A 20,714-nucleotide genomic window follows, 5' to 3' on the forward strand; every position below is an offset into this window, starting at 1 on the left:
GATGTGTCACTATTGTCCAAGAAGGGAACATCCCTTTAATTTGCTTCCCATGAGATTTGGATCTCAGATTGAGCGTCACAGGGGTGAGGGTGTGATTGGCACCTGTATTCATAGGTCAAAGTATCAAAGAGTAACACTATATATTAAAAAAAACCCTATCAACACTATAAGTATCTGTTTATGACACTTTTCCGGACTTGGGCGATACCCAGACACCATTGGCAGCTCCTTGTTAGGCAGTCTGAGGGTACGACCTGCTTTACATAGCGGAGACTAGCAAATGTCATCATATTAGATGTGACAGCAGGATGGCAATGATAGACAGTCCTCAGCATGCCAGGACCAAGGGTAGACCGTGTATTCCTAATAGACTAATCCATAAGGGAATGGCATCACATCATAGGGATACAAAAATTATATCCTACTAAGCTTATAAATGTGAACGTATGGATGTTTGTTTGTTCCTCAATCACGCAAAAAACAGCTGAACGGATTTGTCTGAAATTTGTCACATACATAGATAGGAACCCTGATTATAACATAGGCTACTTTTTATGCCGGTCACTTCACGACCGCTATGAACGAATTTATGTTCAGACTACACTAAAGGACCCTTGACGTCATCACAGGTCCTTGAGCCGTTCTCGGATAGGATCACGCTGTTGTGTGGGCAGAGCTACACGCTATTTAGTGGGCGGCGTTATATAGAATGAAACCGGACACTGTAAAAGCTGCAGAAAATGGAGGTCAGAAGAGTAGAGAACATGCAGGTTGTGTGGGTGCAAGAGGAGTATATCGGGTGTAGACTGTGTGAGGACAACGGGGGAATGTGGTGTTTAGCCTCTGATGGGGGAGGGGGTAGAACTGTGGCAAATTTCAGCAACATTCCTTTCTAACACAGAAGCTGCTCAGACACTTACATAACCAAACCCCTGTAATCCACATTGCGGGATGTAGCAGAGCTTAGGCAGCGCTGTAGCACACCTCTATAGGCTCTCCATATGTGGAGATGTACATACAGCCGGGTATGCGGCGCATATACAGCGATGTAGCAGGGCCGAGACACGGGAGCAGGCGGATCATCCACAACAGCAATTAGCTACATATAGCGGATCAGCGCCAACAACAACACGCAGACGAAGTCGCAGGCAGATGCTAGTAATTCTATAAATTATACTATATGGGCCCAATGTGAACTACAGGGTACCTGACACAAAAAAAAAAAAAAAAAATTATGAAATATCTTGTGGATTTGAGAATAAGTATAAGAGATTCAGCCTCCACTTCTGGGAGTCTCCAACCTCCTGCCACATCCAAGCAAAGAATGAATATAGAAGTCTGCAAGTCTCTATGGTCAGGTCTATGGGAGTCACAAAGACAGCAGGTAAGGGTGTCCGACTGCTTTTGTGAGCCCTACAGAAGTAAATCAGAAGAGGTGCGAAACTTGCAACACCTTGCCATTCATTGTCTACATGGAAGTGGCCATCAACGGTCGCCTCAGCAGGCTAGTTGGGGGACTTTGTTGCCTACATAGAAGCAAGTTCCAGAAGTGGGACCGGCACCTACCAGCCATTTAAGGCATATCCTGGAGACAAGCCGCAGACGGTAAAATGCAATATTACAATATGCAATGTATACAGACAGTTATCGTGCATTGCCACCTTGGTCCCTATAGCTTTGGCTGGAGTGTTCCTTTAACGGTTAGGTACATTCATTACTATAATTACACAATGTAATGACTCTTCGTAGGTATTCACATTAATATGACTATTTATACTGTACACGACCACCCCTTTAACCTCTATGTAGAAGACTAAGCAGACAGGTACGCAGCCGGGGACAGATTGTGTGGATACAAGATGCTGGAACCGCTTCTAAAGTGATCCCCCGAACACCCATGCTACAATAACAATGTATAAGGAGATCGATAAAGGGTTAAAAAGTGCTATAAACAACCTGCAGCCTCGTGTCATGGCGATGGTTAATACACGGGTGCAATGATGAAATCGCGTGTCATTGGGGAAGGACTACAAGGAATTACCTGAGACCTAGAGTCACTGCGGTACATCTGTAGTGCCGCACTATGACCGGGCCGGGTCAGAGCCAGAACAGCATCAGACATACTAAAGGGACTATGGGGACCCCCTGGAAGGAAACCAAACCCGCATTAAAGTGTCAGTTACCTTAGGAAAGCAACAGACCCCATAGACTATAATGGGTTCCGCGTGGTTGTCACCCGAAAAAGGAGAGATATGCAGAGAGGCAAACAGAACGCCCACACGGAGAATGGGTGCAGATATGAACCAAGGCCATGACACCAACCCTCTCCACCCCACCCACCAAATATAACGAAGCAGACGTCCAGCACTAGAAGGCCCATGAGTGTAGTGGTTTGCACCATGCGGTCTGAAGTTACAGATGGTACACGCACCCATTTCTGTGACCTCACACATCCATAGTTTTTACAGATCATTGTCCAAGCGGTAAAAACCATACAAGAAATACGGTATGTAGCAGGTCCTATTCCTGCGGCACAGATTTGCTCATACAAGTGTTGTGGATTTGTAATGGTGGATGACATATTGATGCAAGGCGGCCATTTTTTTTTTTTTGCAGCCAGTGAAGGCCTCGCTAGTCATGTGCACGTAACCTGAGGATCTACGGTGTACAGATGTAGTTCACTTGCACTTTGCTCTTTATCTTCCCTTACACAAATTTTCCTAAAACAAAAACAAAAATCCAAGGGTCAACACCCCTGAGGCCTCCTATCCTCTGCCTCGTCAGACATCCAAGTGCCGACAGATGTATTACCCAACCATCACATATCCGCCTCACTGAACCAGTCTTCATTATGAAGTATTAAATGGGGTTATAGGGTAGGGGTCCCACTTCGCTGCCCAAATGTGCCGGGGGATCCGAACGACAGAGGGAATCGGCTAAGACAGCAGACACCCATGGACACCATAGACTATAATGAGGCCCGTCAGGTGTCCAATCAATTTCCGCCATTTTTATACTGAAACGAGAGAAAAGTTCTTTTAAGACGCCAACACGGATATGAGCATAACTTGTGAAGGCAATACAAGGAATGGCCACAAAACAGCAAAAGTGCCTACACCCCTCCATTGACATCCCTGCTGGTAAGGTTTACATGGCCGCAGAGTTGCTGTGCCGTATACTCTATGCGATGGCTGCGGAAAATCACCAATGTCAGGCCAGTTGTGGAAAAAAGTTAGCAATTTGGACTTCAAAAAAATGAAACTAATATTTTTAAATTTTAGATTACCATTTTAGATTTAGATGTATAGTTTGTTACATATTTACTATGATAGGAAGTCAATCATTGACTTTTTAATGAATGCAAGCTTCTTTTTATCCCTTCAGTCTGACCCTGACCGTTTATGAAGAAGACTGTCAGGTTGGAGGGGGGGGGGGGAACTACAGAGTAACCCAACTCTATCAGCCCTGGCAGGGGGGAACGGAGTGACCCCGAAGACTATAGAAGACTATCAGGGGGTGTTCCCAGTGATGATGCTTCGATTTAAGACCATCCCATTGATTGGGCAGAGATATTGGTACTAACACTAAGACCGCCATTATCTCTGGCATTGCGGTGTATCCAAGCAAAGCTCACAGTGCACTGAACTTAGTATGTAACATACTGGGGGCAGCCTCGGCCTACTCGCTCCTCCTGGCAGTGGCCGACATCTCTCACAGTCCCCTTACTCCGTGATGTCACGAGAGTGATATCGGTCACACCCAGGAGGTGTGAATAGGCTGAAGCGTCCCCCCACCCACCATGATCACTTATGGTGACTTTCATACATTTATATCTTCACTTTGCTGTATCAGAAAAGTTACAGAAGGGTCAGCAATGGGAAAGCAAGTACTTTATCCTACACACGATGGAGCCAGTATATAGAGGAAAAACCAGCTGACAATCCATTTTTAGTGGGACATGTCTTTCACCTGACCCCACTGGCTTAGACAAGCTCTCCTACCTCTTGTATAGCCTTCAGCCTCATTGGAGAATATGAGCCCCCTCATAAGTTCCAACCTTAAAGCAGCACAAGAAGTGGAGTAAAGGCAAAGTATTCCTCACAAGCATCACTCGTCGTTGCGCATGAGGTTATTTAGGAGGTCCAGGTATCCAAACTCAAGGCACGTGTGATCCAATAGGCACCAGTAGTGTGGTTATAGGGTCAGAGGAATTATATGGGGCCCAAAAATAAATAAAAAAATTGTAGACTAGTACAATAGATGGCACTTGACAATAAGAGAGGTGGTGCAGCCTATATTTAACAGGGTTTTATCCCTTGAACACTGGATAGGGCACAAGTCTGATGGCTGGAGGTACCACCATTGGGAACCCCAATGATCACGAGAACTGAGGGGAGGGGGTCAGCACATACATGCTGTTGCTCCATGGGATAAGAAATTATATTAGAGATTGGTAACCTTTGCCATCCTGTAGACTTGAATGGAGCAGTGCAAGTGTAACTACGGCTCCAGTCATACAGCTCCTTGTTATCAGTGGACTGAGCCACAATGCGATCCCCAGCAACCAAACACCCCTACCCTAGGAGCTTCAGGGTGGCATGAGATATGGGAGAATGTAGTATGACCCGCTCTGGGCAGAGAGCTTTATTAGACCCCATGCACATTGGGCAATCTTAAAAAGAAAATTAAAAAAAGCCCCCCCCCCCCCCCCCCAGTCTGTTCATTGATGGGAACCCAATCCAATGTCAGAAGACTGGGAGACCCTTCATCATACTGATCTATTAAGATGCATTAGCTAGGAGATTGATCCTGGAGTCAACTGAACCAAACCCAGTCAGAAGACTGCGACTCCTCCATCACTGTGATCTCTGAGCAGCATCAGGAGATGTATACACTAAACGGCAGGGGTTTTTTGTACTTAAAGGGATTCTACCATTAAAATACGTTTTTTTTTCTAGTTAACACATTGGAATAGCCTTAAGAAAGGCTATTCATCTCCTACCTTCATCAGTCACCTCCGGCCCGCCGTTCAGTAGAAATACCGTTTTTTTACCGGTATGAAATGAGTTCTCTCTCTTAAAAAAAAGGCCGCTGGCTGGCCTGTGCACTCGGCTCTTGCCTGCATCCCGATGGCAGAACAGCCTGCGCAGGCGCCTGAATGTGACCCCAGCTGGAAGAAGACCGCAGAAGAGGTGGTTGCAGAAGAAGATTGAGGCGTCGCTGGAGAGCGTTCTCTGGCAGCATTGGGGACACCCTGAGTGCCATTTGAGCGCTAGGGCCCGCCCCCAGTGCTGTGAGAGAACTCATCTGCATACAGACGAAAACCAAGATTTATACCAAATGGTGGTGCAGAGAACATCTAAAAGGTAGGAGAAGAATAGCCTTTCTTATGGCTTTTCCTACGTGTGATCTACAAACATGGATTTTAAATGGTAGAATCGTTATAAAGCCATCTGCAAGGTGCTCATTTTATTTATTTATTTGTATGTATTGGGAAAAGTGGTTGTAGAAGGAGGACATGTCCTTTAAGCAAACTCATAAGCCAGACAGTGACATCTGCAACACCTCAACAAATTATACATTTACATATATATATATATATATATATATATATATATATATATATATATATATATATATATATATACACACACACACTGGGGCAAAAAAGTATTTAGTCAGTCACCAATAGTGCAAGTTCCACCACTTAAAAAGATGAGAGGCGTCTGTAATTTACATCATAGGTAGACCTCAACAATGAGAGACAAAATGAGAAAACAAATCCAGAAAATCACATTGTCTGATTTTGTAAGAATTTATTTGCAAATTATGGTGGAAAATAAGTATTTGGTCAGTAACAAAATTTCATCTCAATACTTTGTTCTATATCCTTTGTTGGCAATGACAGAGGTCAAACGTTTTCTGTAAGTCTTCACAAGGTTGGCACACACTGTTAGTATGTTGGCCCATTCCTCCATGCAGATCTCCTCTAGAGCAGTGATGTTTTTAAGTGGTGGAACTTGCATTATTGGTGACTGACTAAATACTTTTTTGCCCCACTGTATATCTGACATTGCTTCCTAAAAGAAAACACTTCTAAGACGGCGTACATAAGACCATTTTACAGCAAAACACTAACGGGAGGCGTTTTCTTAAGATCGATGTGAGAGTTATTACCAGGGCAGCAAGAACATTACATACAGAAGAACTCCGATCTGGCAGGAAGTCTAAAAAGAGGACAAAGAGGAAGCAACGAACAGGTAAGAAGATCAGAGACACCTAGAAGAGACGAGGCAGGAAATGCATCAGCCAGCCCCATAACCGGCTGCAGACGTAAATATGACAGCCATGTGACCTGGCATAGACACATACATGGACAGCCACGTGACTGGGCAAAAATGTCTACATGGCGAGCCCTCTGACCTGGCATAAACATATACACAGTGAGCCAGTGAGCAGACGCAAACTTATACCCTGTATCGGCTCCGCCATTGGGCCTCGGGCAGAGCCGACTGCGCTTGCCTGCTGCCACAAGAAAATGGCTGCTTAAACAGTAAGCTGCCATTTTCTTGGGGTCGCTTACCCAGAAAACTGGTGTAAATGGCCATTTTCTTGTGGCCGTGGGCATGCGCAGTTGCCTGATGGCAGAGCAGACTGTGCATGCCTAGATGGTTGAAACCCAGGACGGAAGACGACACAGGGAGAGGGCGTTCCAGAAGAAGATGGAGGCGTCGCTGAAGATGATGAAGTCACAAAATTCCTTGCAGTTGTAGGTTGTGTTTTTAACTAGAGATGAGCGAGTACTGTTCAGATCAGCCGATCCGAACAGCACGCTCCATAGAAATGAATGGAAGCACCTGGTAATTCCGCTTTGACGGCGGCCGGCCACGTCCATTCATTTCTATGCGAGCATGCTGTTCGGATCGGCTGATCCGAACAGTACTCGCTCATCTCTAATTTTAACCTGTTGGACCATTTGCTCAGGTAGTTGTTCACAAAGTAGTGAACCTCACCCCATCCTTGCCTGTGAACAACTGAGCCATTCAGGGACATTCCCTTTATACCCAATCATGACACTCACCCATTTCCAATTAACCTGTTCACCTCTGGAAGCTGCAAACAGGGGTTTGGTTGCCCCCGTCCCAGCTTTTTTGAACTATGTTGCAGGCATCAAATTCAAAGTGAGTGAATATTTGCAAAAAACAATAACTTTTATCCATTTGAACATTAAAGATCTTGCCTTTGTCGTGTATTCAATTGATTATAGGAAAAGGATTTGCAAATCATATTCTGTTTTTAATTTATGTTTTACACAATGTCCCAACGTCATTGGATTTGGGTGTTGTACATAACAAAACTTGCGACCTGTCACATGTATCTATAACAAGCTCTGCAACCTGGAAGACAAGTATATACCACAAATACTACGACTTGGCAGACACACAAACTGTGCCCTTGCACCCACGTATACAGTATGAGCCCTGGCATACGCGTATACAGTATGAGCCCTGTGACCTGGCATACAGGTATATATAACCAGTCCTGTGACCTGGCATACAGGTATACAGTATGAGCCCTGTGACCTGGCATACAGGTATACAGTATGAGCCCTGTGACCTGGCATACAGGTATACAGTATGAGCCCTGTGCCCTGGCATACGCGTATACAGTATGAGCCCTGTGACCTGGCATACGCGTATACAGTATGAGCCCTGTGACCTGGCATACGCGTATACATAACCATCCCTAAAGCCTGGTATAGATGTAAATACAACAAGCTCTACAACCTGGCATACACATAAGCAAACCCTTTGACCAGACACAGATTTAGACAAGTCCTGTGCCCTGGCATACCCGCATACAGCATGAGCCCTGTGCCCTGGCATACCCGTATACCGCATGAGCCCTGTGCCCTGGCATACCCGTATACAGCATGAGCCCTGTGCCCTGGCATACACGTATACAGCATGAGCCCTGTGCCCTGGCATACACGTATACAGCATGAGCCCTGTGCCCTGGCATACACGTATACAGCATGAGCCCTGTGCCCTGGCATACACGTATACAGCATGAGCCCTGTGCCCTGGCATACACGTATACAGCATGAGCCCTGTGCCCTGGCATACACGTATACAGCATGAGCCCTGTGCCCTGGCATACACGTATACAGCATGAGCCCTGTGCCCTGGCATACACGTATACAGCATGAGCCCTGTGCCCTGGCATACACGTATACAGCATGAGCCCTGTGCCCTGGCATACACGTATACAGCATGAGCCCTGTGCCCTGGCATACACGTATACAGCATGAGCCCTGTGCCCTGGCATACACGTATACAGCATGAGCCCTGTGCCCTGGCATACACGTATACAGCATGAGCCCTGTGCCCTGGCATACACGTATACAGCATGAGCCCTGTGCCCTGGCATACACGTATACAGCATGAGCCCTGTGCCCTGGCATACACGTATACAGCATGAGCCCTGTGCCCTGGCATACACGTATACAGCATGAGCCCTGTGCCCTGGCATACACGTATACAGCATGAGCCCTGTGCCCTGGCATACACGTATACAGCATGAGCCCTGTGCCCTGGCATACACGTATACAGCATGAGCCCTGTGCCCTGGCATACACGTATACAGCATGAGCCCTGTGCCCTGGCATACACGTATACAGCATGAGCCCTGTGCCCTGGCATACACGTATACAGCATGAGCCCTGTGCCCTGGCATACACGTATACAGCATGAGCCCTGTGCCCTGGCATACACGTATACAGCATGAGCCCTGTGCCCTGGCATACACGTATACAGCATGAGCCCTGTGCCCTGGCATACACGTATACAGCATGAGCCCTGTGCCCTGGCATACACGTATACAGCATGAGCCCTGTGCCCTGGCATACACGTATACAGCATGAGCCCTGTGCCCTGGCATACACGTATACAGCATGAGCCCTGTGCCCTGGCATACACGTATACAGCATGAGCCCTGTGCCCTGGCATACACGTATACAGCATGAGCCCTGTGCCCTGGCATACACGTATACCGCATGAGCCCTGTGCCCTGGCATACACGTATACCGCATGAGCCCTGTGCCCTGGCATACACGTATACCGCATGAGCCCTGTGCCCTGGCATACACGTATACAGCATGAGCCCTGTGCCCTGGCATACACGTATACAGCATGAGCCCTGTGCCCTGGCATACACGTATACAGCATGAGCCCTGTGCCCTGGCATACACGTATACAGCATGAGCCCTGTGCCCTGGCATACACGTATACAGCATGAGCCCTGTGCCCTGGCATACACGTATACAGCATGAGCCCTGTGCCCTGGCATACACGTATACAGCATGAGCCCTGTGCCCTGGCATACACGTATACAGCATGAGCCCTGTGCCCTGGCATACACGTATACAGTATGAGCCCTGTGCCCTGGCATACACGTATACAGTATGAGCCCTGTGCCCTGGCATACACGTATACAGTATGAGCCCTGTGCCCTGGCATACACGTATACAGTATGAGCCCTGTGCCCTGGCATACACGTATACAGTATGAGCCCTGTGACCTGGCATAGCCCTGTACAGCACAAGCCACAGAAGTAAGACATGTCTGCCACAACTAGTCTGTATGGGGCCCCACATCCTGGCACCCTGAATCACAAGCCCACACAATTTCTGCACTACAAAGTGTTAGGCTTTGTTTGTCTGCGGCACAGACAGTCCAGCGAGACAACCAGACCGAGAGGAGAAGGGGGGCAAATGTACAGAGGAAGCAAAGAAAAATCCCAGCAAGAGCCTACAAGGAGGGGCTGACAGGCAGCAAAGCCAGGAGGACACATCAAAGGGGGACGCAACAAAGGACGAGGAGATCCGGACCCCGGCCCTACACATTACACAGAGGGGCCCTGCACACAGGCACCAGGAGCACACAGCAGCGACTTTAATATGCCCCACACAGAAGTGCCACAGTGGAGTTTAGGGTATGGCTTGGTTGCTTTATAAATGCTGCCCCTACCCAAAACATACCCACTGGTATAGGGGAAGATCACCCCATGGCAGCCTCCCAGTCACTATACCAGGGCCTCTGCCACCTTCACCCAGTCACTATACCAGGGCCTCTGCCACCTTCACCCAGTCACTATACCAGGGCCTCTGCCACCTTCACCCAGTCACTATACCAGGGCCTCTGCCACCTTCACCCAGTCACTATACCAGGGCCTCTGCCACCTTTACCATAGTTACACTTTTACAACTACATTATAGAAGTGCCACGGACATAAGTAACACTGAATCCTGCCATACAGTACGCTTGGTATATTAGTTGCCATCTTCATACAAGTCCAATGACACAGTGTGGGGTCTGCAGGGCATCAACACAGGGGGTATTAATAGGTTAGGTAATGGGAACATGTGGAGACTGAGAACCAGGTGGCAAACACAGACCGTAAGAAGTGACAAAGGGTCAAGAGATGGCACAATGTGGGCACCAGTCAGGCAGCATCTATGACAGGAAAGGGCCAGACTGTGATAGACAAGGGGCACGGGTCAGGTGGACACAGATAGGAGGTAGTGGGCAAGGGACAGTAGAAGCAGCAGGCACAAGTGGTGGGCACAGGTCAGGTAGTGGCAAAGGATCCAGGCACTTGTCAGCCTGCTGGCAACAGTCCAATAGCATCAGTGGTGGCAGGTAGAGAACAGGTAGTGTAACAGGTGACAGCATGGCAAACACAAACACAGGTGGGAGGTGCTGGGCGAGGGTCTGGGCACCACATGTAACAGGCACAAGTCAAAGAGTGACAGACAGTGGGTAAAGGTTGTAGCCAAGGGTGACACAGGCCAGTAGGGGGCAGGCACAGGACTAGTAGTGGCAGGCAGTATACAAACAGCTCAGTAGGGGGCAGGCACAGGTCTGGCAGTGACAAGCACAGGACTAGTAGTGACAGGTCAGTAGGGGGCAGGCACAGGACTAGTAGTGACAGGCAGTATACACACACAAGTCAGTAAGGGGCAGGCACAGGACTAGTAGTATACACACAGGTCAGTAGGGGGCAGGCACAGGTCTGGCAGTGACAGGTCAGTAGGGGGCAGGCACAGGACTAGTAGTATACACACAGGTCAGTAGGGGGCAGGCACAGGTCTGGCAGTGACAGGTCAGTAGGGGGCAGGCACAGGACTAGTAGTATACACACAGGTCAGTAGGGGGCAGGCACAGGACTAGTAGGGGGCAGGCACAGGACTAGTAGTATACACACAGGTCAGTAGGGGGCAGGCACAGGTCAGTAGGGGGCAGGCACAGGACTAGTAGTATACACACAGGTCAGTAGGGGGAAGGCACAGGACTAGTAGTATACACACAGGTCAGTAGGGGGAAGGCACAGGACTAGTAGTATACACACAGGTCAGTAGGGGGAAGGCACAGGACTAGTAGTATACACACAGGTCAGTAGGGGGAAGGCACAGGACTAGTAGTATACACACAGGTCAGTAGGGGGCAGGCACAGGTCCGGCAGTGACAGGTCAGTAGGGGGCAGGCACAGGACTAGTAGGGGGCAGGCACAGGACTAGTAGTATACACACAGGTCAGTAGGGGGCAGGCACAGGTCTGGCAGTGACAGGTCAGTAGGGGGCAGGCACAGGGCTGGAAGTGACAGGCAGTATACACACAGGTCAGTAGGGGGCAGGCACAGGACTAGTAGTGACAGGTCAGTATACACACAGGTCAGTAGGGGGCAGGCACAAGTCTGGCAGTGACAGGTCAGTAGGGGGCAGGCACAGGACTAGTAGTGGCAGGCAGTACACACACAGGTCAGTAGGGGCAGGCACAGGTCTGGCAGTGACAGGTCAGTAGGGGGCAGGCACAGGACTAGTCGGGGGCAGGCACAGGACTAGTAGTATACACACAGGTCAGTAGGGGGCAGGCACAGGTCTGGCAGTGACAGGTCAGTATTGGGCAGGCACAGGACTAGTAGTATACACACAGGTCAGTAGGGGGCAGGCACAGGTCTGGCAGTGACAGGTCAGTAGGGGGCAGGCACAGGACTAGTAGTATACACACAGGTCAGTAGGGGGCAGGCACAGGACTAGTAGTATACACACAGGTCAGTAGGGGGCAGGCACAGGTCCGGCAGTGACAGGTCAGTAGGGGGCAGGCACAGGACTAGTAGGGGGCAGGCACAGGACTAGTAGTAGACACACAGGTCAGTAGGGGGCAGGCACAGGACTAGTAGTATACACACAGGTCAGTAGAGGGCAGGCACAGGTCTGGCAGTGACAGGTCAGTAGGGGGCAGGCACAGGGCTAGTAGTGGCAGGCAGTATACACACAGGTCAGTAGGGGGCAGGCACAGGGCTAGTAGTGGCAGGCAGTATACACACAGGTCAGTAGGGGGCAGGCACAGGGCTAGTAGTGGCAGGCAGTATACACACAGGTCAGTAGTGGCAGGCAGTATACACACAGGTCAGTAGGGGGCAGGCACAGGGCTAGTAGTGGCAGGCAGTATACACACAGGTCAGTAGGGGGCAGGCACAGGGCTAGTAGTGACAGGCAGTATACACACAGGTCAGTAGGGGGCAGGCACAGGGCTAGTAGTGGCAGGCAGTATACACACAGGTCAGTAGGGGGCAGGCACAGGGCTAGTAGTGGCAGGCAGTATACACACAGGTCAGTAGGGGGCAGGCACAGGTCTGGCAGTGACACAGGCAGGAGACATATGGAAGGCAGCAGTAAGAGCCCTGATACCCGGAGCCTGTGTATTACTGGCAGATCCCCGCAGTCTGGAGGCTTTACAAAGGGTGTGAGAGTCCCTGAGGGGAGACAGCCATACACAAGATGGACTGGCACAGCCGTACACTGACAATCACCGCATGAAGCATCACGTACCGGGAAGATGTCCCGTCCTCGGCCTCCCCTAGCCGGGCCGTCCTGCTCTTCACCCCGTTGCCGTCCGCCTCACACTCTCCCCTCTCCCAGCACCGCTGCGGCCATCACAGAGCTCCGCCTCAGTCCCCGCCCCTAACACGTCTCACAAGGAACCGCCCACATCTCGTCACCTCCCGCTGTCCTATAAGAACTGCCGCAATCTGAGGGGTGTGGCCCAAGTGTGTGACGTCAGTGCCGGTACTCTAAGTAGAGGGTCGGAGTGGTCGGTGGCCGGAGGTGGTGACGGGGCGCAGTCACTTGTGTGCACAGCGGGCACTGCTACATCACCTCAGGCAGCGCCACTTGTCACACCTTCCCCTCTACACTTCTTATGCTTCTAAGGGCATGTTCACATGGAGTTTTTTGCAGGTTGAAGAAATCTTCAGGAATACGGAAACGTTTCTTGATGCAGTTGTTTTTTCACGTATTTTATTATGTGGGTTTTTTTGCGTTTTTTATGTGGTTTCTTGAGGTTGGGCCCCACATTGCTTTTTTTGTCTCCGATTTACCCTAGGATCACACTGGCGTTCCGCTTTCTTTTCTTTGGGTCCCAAAAAATGGAAATCTCATCCTCTTAAAGCAGTTACCTGCGAACCCCATAGAGTATAATGGGGTCTGCCGGGTTGTTGTCCCAAAAATGCAGAGTAAATGGTCTTGCTTGTAAAGAGAAAGAAATTACAATTTTTTGCACAAAAACTCAACTAACGCACAATTTTTTATTATTTTTTTTTTTAACTTTTTCATGCCTTTGGATGTGGAAGGTGCAGAAATCGGCCCCAAAGTCCACCCTTTATTGTATTTCCTATGACTGCAGAGGGTGCGCCTCAATTATGACAAGGCGCACCCCTCCTCACAAATCAGGTGCACCCTTCACACTGAAATCTATGCAAATGGGCAAACTACGAGAATATAAGGGCTCGTTCACACGGGCACAGAGGGGGCGGATTATGGCGTGTAATCCACGTCATAATCCGCCCCCTCACAATGGTGGTCTATGTAGACAGCCAGGCTACTTTTTTCCCAAAAAAAGCGGGCTTCCAGTTCTTCAGGCGGCTTCCGCGGCCCGTTGAGCCGCAGCATCCGCCTGGCAGCAGCAACCTCCACTATCGGTCCATACATTTGAGCCTTCTCTGGAGGGGGACGCCACGACAGTCGTGGTAGGCGGGTTTTGACCCGAGAGTGACGCGGAGAGCCAAAATCTGCCCTACCGCCCCCTGTGGGAACTAAGCCTTTGGTTATTTATCAAACAGCAAAGGCCATAAATATAAAATCACATTGCCAGGATTGCTGATTACTTGTCAATTCATCTACCCAAATTTAGAAGAAAAAAAAAAATTTTTAGAAGTAAAACATAACAAAGTGTATAAATTCATATTAATAATAAATATGTACTCATCTAGCGCCAAGATATTCTGCATCTCTTTACAAATCAGAATTCGCCATATTTGTACAGACCCAAAGAATAACATGAATATTTTTAATATTTTTACAGCACTGTAAATGCTGTGTAAATTAAACCCAAAAAATAATGTCTGAATTTTTTTTTATTCTTGACCCCAAAAATAATTTTTCTTCACAGTTTAACACGCTGGAAGCTGAGACAGCGCCACCTACTGGATCCAATCTTCTACTGTCAACTGTACAGTAGCTGTAAGTCAGTTTTTGAAGCCCCCGAGGCCCGATTCACATCTGCACATGGGTTTCCGTTTGGGAAGTTCACTTGCCCCCCCCCAACCCGAACAGAAACCTAATCCGCATTAAAAAAAAGTGGTTACCTATGGAAACCGGCAGACCCCATAGACTATAATGGGGTCCATGTGGTTTCTGTTTGGTTTACGCACCATTCTGTTCCCGGAGAAGGGAACGGAATAGCCGGAACACAGATGTGAAGCGGGTCTAAGCTGTCAAGATGGAGATGGGCTTCAGCAATGCTCACGTTCTGTGGTTGTGTGCACCTCACAACCAGGAGAATATAATAGGCCTCATTGCCATGACTGAACCTATGAGCTTCTGACAAGGTTCAGGATCCAGGGGTGAAGCTATAGGGGTCCAGACCCTGGAGCCTCTGCCACGGGCCACATAAAATATGCCACTGTTCTAAATGGCACACAGTAGGTAGAGGCCCCATTATTAAGGCCTAGTTTACATCTGCGTCAGTAATCCATTCGGGGGAGTCTGCATGAGGACCCCCCCCCAAACGGACTAACAACGGCATTTGCAAGCGGTGTGCAGTGAAAGCACACGGACCCCATAGACTATAATGAGGTCCGTGTGCTTTCCGTGAGATCTCCGTAGGGAACATGTGGGCAGGAAAATACTTTACAATCTACTTTCCTATCCACATGACTCGTGCGGAGATCTCGCAGCAAGCACACGGACTCCATTATAGTCTATGGGGTCCGTGTGCTTTCACTGCACACCGCTTGCCGATGCGTTCGATAGTCCGGGGGGTCCCTATGTGACACCTCGAACGGATTAATAAACGCAGATGTGAATCAAGGGTAGGTCTGCATTGGGGCCCAGGAGCTTCATGTTAGGTCTCAGCCTGTGCCTGATACAATACCTATAATACACACATTTTAATAAAAATACCGTTGGTATTCACCTTGCAAATACATGAAGCCAGGCTTACAAATAAATACAAAATACCAAGGACATTTCAGGGACAAATCTTTCCAAGGACCTTTATTTCATGGAATTCAAGGACAGTTGGCAGCTTGTTTGCTGTGGGATGAGTGATACCATATGATCAAATTAGAAACTGGTGCGGTGCCCAAATATCCCCCTAATACAGCATAGAGTCACCAGGCAGGTGAGTTGTTTCTGCATCAGACCCCGTCTGTTATACCAATGACTGTTACAGGCCCAGATGTAGGAGTATATACAGGTATATACAGCTACCGCCACTATTACTATTATACAGCCAGGGTAATACATTATCACAATACACTATCATTGCTCAGGTCTTGGCTTTACTTGTTTATTGACCTGTAAAAACTCTTATAAAAGGAGATAACATTCATATCCTTGTTTGCCCAAAGAATCACTCACCTGTTAACTCGGATCTGGAGAAACTTACATGAACTCGCTGCTCTATATTATCATTATTATGTCATAAAATCGACTTTATTCATTGACGTGCATGTAAAAATATGGTGTACCTGCACTTAGTGATGTCAGAACTAGCCGTATCCTCGTTTATACACAGGTATGTGACTCTATATACTGTAGTCTGGGACAAATTGCTTGTGAGAGGGTCTCATGTAACTAAAGTTATATGTGCCTGCGGTGCGAGACATAATGGCTGCCCTACTTGTGATTTACAGGAAAGAAGAGCAATGTTCAGTGATTCATTTTTTGTGGTCTGGAGATGATCGTTATCGAAGAATTTGTGCAAAGTGTGGAGAAAGTGTTTTCTAATGAAGACGTGTGTATAAAGGGATAGAGAAGTTCAAGGAAGGTTGAAGAAGGAGGAACCGACTCCCATCCTTGTCCATGACTGATCACATTGAGCATGCACGTGAACTGATTCTGTTGGATAGATTATGTGAAAGAAACCCTATGATCAGCGCCACCTATAGGGCAAATGGTGCCTATGGTAACAGGGGCCCCCTCTACTGACCCAGATTGAGTGGGACACTCCCGTATTTCTGGTGCCGTTCTGCTGTTCCAGGTGACAGGCAGCGATTTAAAGGGATCGGCTTGCCTTAGGCCCCAAGCCTAGAAGTTAGAAGCCACCACTGGAAGAAGACGTGATGAAGACCTCGTTCCAGAAGAAGACGGAGAGTTCTCTGGCAGCATTGGGGACGCCCCCAGTGCTGTTTGAGTGCTAGAGCCCGCCCCCAGTGCTGTGAGAGAACTCATTTACATACCGGCAAAAACTAGGATTCCTACGGAACGGCGGCGGGGAGAAGACAACGAAAGGTAGGAGAAGAATAGCCTTTTTTAAGACTATTCCGACGTATTAATGATAAAAAAATGTGATTTAATGATAGGATCCTTTTAAACTCTATCTGCATCCTAAGGTGGCAGATAAAGTTGAATATAGTGGGATTTTTTTGGGATTCATCACCCACAAACCACTATTTTGCTCTGAGTCTCTTCAGATGAATCAATCACCTAAAGAATATACAGTATGTGAGATTTGCCCAGCAGTTTCAGACTGAACCTGAGACTCCAGACAATAAGTGAAGGCCCAGGTTACGCTAGGTTCAATGATCCCATAGATTATAATCTCTAGGACTTTTCTTTCTGCCGATTTTAGACAGATTCTGTGATGGTGGAGACTCCAATGCTAGTGTGAATCCAGCCTTAGATAAGTAAAAATAACAAACACTGTGACTCATCTCTCCTGTGCTCTATTGTAAGATCCATTGCAAGTCCCCACCTTCTTCAGGCCTCTTCTAGCTGAGAGCATCATAACATTAGCGTTCTACGTGACTAGAGAAGAAGGGGACTAGGAGAAGAAGGGGACTAGCACCAGATGTCACAACAGAGACCACGAGAGGTGAGTAAGACTGTTTGCTATGTTTACTCACCTCCCCTGAGCCTCCACTTATTATACAATGGGATCTGACCGCAGATACAATAAAAACAGTTCGGACTGAACAAGTAAACTTCGCAGATGTTTGCAACATGAATTTTGTGAGATTCTCCCAACACTGGCTGTTTTTTTCCTCTAAAAACATAAAGATAACTGGTATTAAAGACCAACAACTTTCCCCTGACTTCAGCCATCCGAGAAGATTTGGGAAACCCTTATAGACATTAGAACCGAATATTGGGTTCTGCCAACAGTAATCTACACGCCGACCCCGCTCAACTTCTGTCAGAAACTTTTCAATGGGTTTTATCCTTTCTTTTTTGCTATAAGATATCTATCTATCCGTCTATCTGCAAATAAGAGAGTCAGTTCTGGAAATAGCTTTTTAGTATTCTACAGTGATATCTATATCTTCCAACTGGACGGAGTTCACCAAGGGACGTGATTTCCCATGTCAGACTCGCGGATACAAAGCTGACTGACAAGATAATTATACAACGTCTAACAGCCCTGGGGGACCAGGAAGATTTATTGGTCACTTAGGTATCGGAACTGAATCACCTTAGCAAATGTATAACCTTAAGGAACGTCTTATCTAATTATATTATGTCAAGTACATTGAGGAAACGTGTTATTATTTACATATGCGTCCTATATCCTTATTATATATCCTGGAATGACCAGAGTAGGTATAACGTAACTCGGGCCTCGTTCACATCTGCGTCGGTAGTCCGAATGGGGACTTCCCCCAAATGGACTACCGAACTCATTGGCAAGCAGTGTGCAGTGAAAGCACGCAGATCCCCCTAATCCAGGGGTGGGCAATTAATTATCCCATGGGGCCGCATGAGAAATTGAAACGGTTCTAGAGGGCTATGCGCGCTGTATCAAATTTATCTCCACCCACTTCTATGTTGACTCCGCCCATTCTCAATCATTTTCCCATGTGCCCCCACACAGTATAATCCTCCTACAGTCACCCTAACATTATACACCCTCACATTATAATGTTTCCCTCCAAATGTCCCACAGTATTAAGTCCCTCTCCTCGTGCCCCAGTTTAAAATGGGGGAAACTAGAGGGGATATTAAACTGGGGCAGCTGGAGGGGGACATTAAACTGGGGCAGCTGGAGGGGATATTAAACTGGGGTCAAGTAGAGGCAGACATGTTCCCCTCCAGCTACCCCTCCACGGTTTAATATTCTCCTCCAGCTGCCCCAGTTTAATGTCACCATCTGCCTCCCAGTTGAATGTCGCCCCTTCATCTGTCTTCAACTTAACTGCCCCCTATATCTGCCCCCAGTTCCCTCCTCTTACTCACACATACTGTCTCTTCTGTCCTTATCCTCCTTCAGTCTCCATTCCCGGCAGCTTGTTCTTTCTGTGTAACAGCAACCACACTGTCCCATGTGGCTCCGCCCACTAACGAGTCTTCGCCTATCCTATCACTGATCCTTTAGTAAACTTACCATTTGACATCTACTTTTATTCCACAAGCTATTGCGGGCCGGACAGAACCAGTCAGAGGGCCGGATGTGGCTCGCAAGCCTACATTGCCCAGGTCTGCCCTAGACTATAATGGGGTCCGTGTGCTTGCTGCGAGATCTCCGCACGGAACATGCGAACAGAAAAGTACTTCACAATCTACTTTCCTGCATGATTTGTGCGGGCAGCGCAAAGAGAGCGCACGGACCCCATTATAGTCTATAGTGCTTTCACTGCAAATCGCTTGCAAATGCGTTCGGTAGTCCATTCAGGGGGTCCCCATGTGGACTTCCCGAACGGATTACCAAACGTAGATGCGAACCAAGGTTCAATGTACAATGCAAGACAAAGTTGAAAGTCATTTTGTTTACAATTTTGTTTTGATCATTTTACAGCGTCACAATGTCTATCAGTAATCCACATTGATCAAGATCCATTACATCACTTACACTACTTATTACATCACAGTATCAATTACTGCGAGTGTCGATAAAACTTTGTCTTATAACTTTATCGACATTCACAGTAATTGATAAAGGGTATTCTCTGATGTGACCCATTGGATCGGTGTGTAACGGGTGTGAAGTGAGACTTGTACACATTTGTATGACAATGGATTGTAGTCATATAATCATAATGAGGGAATCGATTAAAGGGGCTCTATCAGCAAAATTATGCTGTATGAGCCCCACATATGTGTGAATAGCCTTTAAAAAGTCTATTCAGGCACCGCTAATCTTATTTTAAACCCCCCCACCATTTTAAAATAAAACTATAAAAACATATATGTAAATCATACCTTAGCGTGCACCCTGGGCGGTGATGCACGATCCGACGTCATCTTCTGGCACGCCTTCCTCTTCTTTCTTCTTCTTTCAGCGACGCCCTCCAGTCCCGGCTTCATCATCATCTTCTTCCGGCAGTTCAAATCCAATTGGATCAAATCTGGCACGTGCGCACTGCCATTGAGAAAAATGGCGCCGGAGGGGGCGCTACTGCGCAGGCGCCGGATTTCAACCAATCGTATTTGAACCGCAGGAAGAAGATGACGATGAAGCCGAGGAAGAGCTAGGACCGGAGGGCGTCGCTGAAAGAAGAGGAAGGCGTGCCAGAAGATGACGTCGGATCGTGAATCACCGCCCAGCGTGCACGCTAAGGTATGATTTACATATATGTTTTTATAGTTTTATTTTAAAACGGGCGGGGGGTTTAAAATAAGATGCCTGAATAGACTTTTTAAAGGCTATTCACGCATATGTGGGGCTCATACAGCAAAATTTTGCTGCTAGAGCCCCTTTAAAGGGATTACCTGGGCAGTTCAACTCACCTGAGTTACTCCAGCATTTTCTACATACTAAACCCAGGGGCTCTGATCTGACTCTGACTCTAGGTCACCTGATTGGAACCAGCCCTCAACCCCAAGGTTATGCCCGCCCCCTCCTAAAAAAAATGATACCCACCAAACCTATTTTCGGTTACATGATGCAGCGCCTTTAAGTTTCAGGTTTATACGGGCAAAAAAGTGCAGAGTTTGTGCGGCATGGCTGTACATGGAATTATGGGACTTTTTTATTGTTTCTTAAGAATTTTAAGAGTATCTATAAGGTCATGTTCACACTATTGTCCCCCATCCATTGTTTTCACGTAAAAACTAATGCAACATGCCGTATATTATCATCTTTTCTTTTTATTTAACCTGTTGTCTGCCCTAAGGTAAGTTTTTAGAAATGCTGAAAACCTCTTTATCTATCTTT

General features: G+C 47.6%; 1 protein-coding gene across 1 annotated transcript in view; it reads right to left on the reverse strand.

The window, feature by feature from the left end:
• The window catches only part of WWP1 (WW domain containing E3 ubiquitin protein ligase 1), a 79,014-nt gene extending 65,998 nt beyond the window's left edge, over positions 1-13,016 (reverse strand). Inside the window, exon 1 of the mRNA XM_075270349.1 lies at positions 12,893-13,016. The gene's annotated coding sequence lies outside the window, so the exon portion shown is untranslated. The remainder of the gene's footprint in view (positions 1-12,892) is intronic.
• Between the last annotated feature and the right edge of the window lie 7,698 nt (positions 13,017-20,714).

The sequence above is a fragment of the Leptodactylus fuscus genome, chromosome 4, assembly GCF_031893055.1.
Source record: "Leptodactylus fuscus isolate aLepFus1 chromosome 4, aLepFus1.hap2, whole genome shotgun sequence".
NCBI lineage: Eukaryota > Metazoa > Chordata > Amphibia > Anura > Leptodactylidae > Leptodactylus > Leptodactylus fuscus.